The sequence below is a fragment of the Pteropus vampyrus genome, unplaced genomic scaffold (genome assembly GCF_000151845.1).
Source record: "Pteropus vampyrus isolate Shadow unplaced genomic scaffold, Pvam_2.0 Scaffold531, whole genome shotgun sequence".
Classification (NCBI taxonomy): domain Eukaryota; kingdom Metazoa; phylum Chordata; class Mammalia; order Chiroptera; family Pteropodidae; genus Pteropus; species Pteropus vampyrus.
This window is the reverse complement of record NW_011889312.1, coordinates 553,751-556,953: the sequence shown is the minus strand read 5'-3', so window position 1 is coordinate 556,953 and position 3,203 is coordinate 553,751. Positions and strand designations below refer to the sequence as shown.

Genomic DNA, 3,203 nt, shown 5'->3' with positions numbered 1-3,203 from the left:
GATTAAAATTTTAAAAAGATGAAAGTTAAAGAAATTTAATGAAGATGAAAAATGGGGTGGGCTGAGCTGGAAGGTCGAAAGCCATCAAATCTCACCTCTAATTTACGTATTTGAAGTGTTCCACTAGTTAGTAAATATTTGGAAAATCCTGTTTTCCTTGTTTCCAGCTTTAATTTTTCTCATTTCTCAGTGCTATCTTCAAAATTGTGCAAGTAGATCTCTAGAAAAATTGCATTATGTTGACTCATAGTTCAATCTCATCAGATTTTCATAATTCAGTCTCATTACTTAGGCTTCTTTGCCTGCATTCAATGGTCTCATATCTCAGTCTGGCTTTCCAATCTCTCTCTTATCTTCATTAACCTGATATCATCAACCTGCTTCCTGCTGTTCCTGGGAAAACTTTGCCATGGAATACCTTCCCTGGGTACATTTCATCTTCCTGTCTATAATCTCATTTATGTCTCATGCCTTTCAGTATAACTCACTGGGCTTTGCACAATAATTAATAAATACTGATTAATTGACTAATGCTATATTTTTATAATTGCAACAAATATTTGATTCAAAAATATTGTGGTTTTATTGTAAAAAAGATTTTCTCCAAATTGCTCAATTTTTAAAAATAGATAATGGTGTGTTTATATATGAATGCGTGTATAAGTATATTTATACATATATACACATATGGACTTCTAGAAAATTGCAATATATTAAATTAGAAAAAAGAGAAATTTTTAAATTTATATCTTATTGAAATAAAGTAGGATTAAAACATACTTATAATATGGTCAAGGCTATAATTACTGGGAACTTTTTTTTTTTAGGTTAATAAATACTTTGATTTTAAATATTTTTTAATCTTCTCTAGGACTGATAAACTTATAGTGATAACCACCACTACTACTGCTGAGCTTAAAGTTAATTTTCATATGTGTTGTGAATCTTATGGCAATATCGACTGATCTTTATGTCAAATCAAGACAAATATAGAGACTGAGAAAATAGCTATTGCTGGAGAATTACATTTAGAATCAGTGCTCATTTCCTGAACTTCAATAAATCTAAACATAAATCAATGTCAGGCAAGCTGTTTTCTTAACCAATTTTATCCCTACTGATAGGAAGACATGCCATTGAATAAACTGAAGCTTCGAGAAGACAAAAACCAGGGTCACAAACTAGTGATTATATGTAGTCACTTGATGGCAGTTGTGAAGCTCTAGACTTTATAGTATATACTCTTCTATTTTAAAAGATGCCTAATCTGATCAGATCATTTTTAGGGTTTGGAAATATGGGTGAAAATTAAAAGTATACAAAAGGGGTTAGAGATTGAACAGGTTAAGAATTTTGAAAGCAGGGTTTATAAAATGAGGGAATAGTAATTGAGTTTACTGAACAATAATCTCAAAAAGAAAAACATTTATTTTCTATCAAAATAGTCTCCTTAGTGGTTATCTATATAATGCATAAAATTACTGAATTAAGTAAGATTCTAGAGCTGGACTGCTTAGATTCAAACCCTGGAACCACCATATGGTAACTGTGTGATTCGGGAAAAGTATATTGTTTCTCTAAGCTTCAATTTTCTCAAATGTAAAATAGGAATGAAAATACTGCCTCTCTCTGAAGGCTGTTGTAAAGATTAAATGAAACAAAACCTACAAAGCATTTAGCACAATGCCTGGATTAAAATAAGTGCTTAATAGAAATGAATCATTTTTCTTCTTGGTAGCAGGAGAACTAGTGTTAGACAATGGAAACACAGGGCAGGGCCTATGAGTGATGGGCCCTCTTGGAATTGATATAATTTGATGCGCATCAGAAGGGAACTTTAGTGTTTGACTGAAAACATCTCCATCAGCTCCTATGATTGTTTCTGGAATCTTCACCTTTACAATATTTTCTTTGGGTTAGGAAATTATCTTGAAGATACCCCTATAAAATGAGTATATATTAAGAAATTAGAACCCATTATGACATTCACCAGGATTTGCTTTTTAAATTAGCTACCTGTTAAAGAGATTTTTTTTCTTTTTGGAAATAAGAGAAGATAATTTCGCTAAGGGGTTTGAAATAGAAGAAGGTCTAGAGTTCTGCTTCTGCTGTATTTCAGGGTTCTTTGCCAGTAAGATCATGAGTTCTCAAAGCAGCAGGATAAAAAAGTTTCTCCCATCTGAGTAGAGGGCTGGTGTCAATTTTACTCAATAGTAAATAATTTTTAAATTGATTTATGTTAAAATAATAGCTTTTTCAAATAAGAAAAATACAAAATGATGTTTCTAAAAAAAGTTAAATATGAAGTTTCAAGTACATTTTAAGGTAGCATCAAAGTGTATTTCATCACCCACCCCTTCCCACCTCTAGGGGCTTCAACGTAAGTGCTATTGTCTAGAACTCCTGATTTTACAAAGATTTCACAAAAATTCAGATTTCTGAATGTTACTGTGTGTGTAAAAGCACCCCAAGGCAGTGATGGTAACTCACAGGGCTTACCCTTACAGGCAGCTTAGTCTAGTTCAATAATTTCAAACTTCCTGCTAAGTATTAGATTCTAAGCCTATGCTCTGCAGAGGCAAAAATGGGTAGGACAATTGATTTTCTTTCTTTCTTTCTTTCTTTCTTTCTTTCTTTAAAATTGTTTATGCCTACAGCATCTGGTCTTCTTAGGTGGTCTCCCATCCAAGTACTAACCAGGCCCAACCCTACTTAGCTTCTGAGAACAGACATCAGGCTTGTTCAGGGTGGCATGGCCATAACCATGGACTGTGGCTCCACTGGGGCACAAACCCAGGACCTTCTGTGTATAAAGCAAATGTGCTAACTGCTACACTATGGAACCACGTCCGAACAGTTGATTTCCTACCGGAAATATGCTGTAATTAGGAATAGAAAACAAGCAGTTTTGTCCTCACTTCTAACACTGACATATTTCATTTTAAGTCTGTTAAATTAAACAGTCTAGTGAAATTACTATATTAGTTGCACTGCTAGAACTTGAGATTGCCTTTCCTATGACCAAAATAAAATCGCAGTGGTGTGGAGCTTGAACTTCACCAGCAACCAACAATTTCTTTTTCTTTTTTCTTTTTTTGGTTATTGCATAATATTCTCGTGTGAGTGTTTTTTCACTTAAAATGTAGACTAGGTATTCCTCCCACCCTATTTCCTGAATAAGTCTGTGCCAGAAGCCTGTTCCA

At 33.5% G+C, this 3,203-nt stretch overlaps 1 pseudogene; it reads right to left on the bottom strand.

The window, feature by feature from the left end:
- Positions 1 to 2,648: 2,648 nt before the first annotated feature.
- LOC111733159 lies at positions 2,649 to 2,764 on the bottom strand (annotated as a pseudogene).
- Between the last annotated feature and the right edge of the window lie 439 nt (positions 2,765 to 3,203).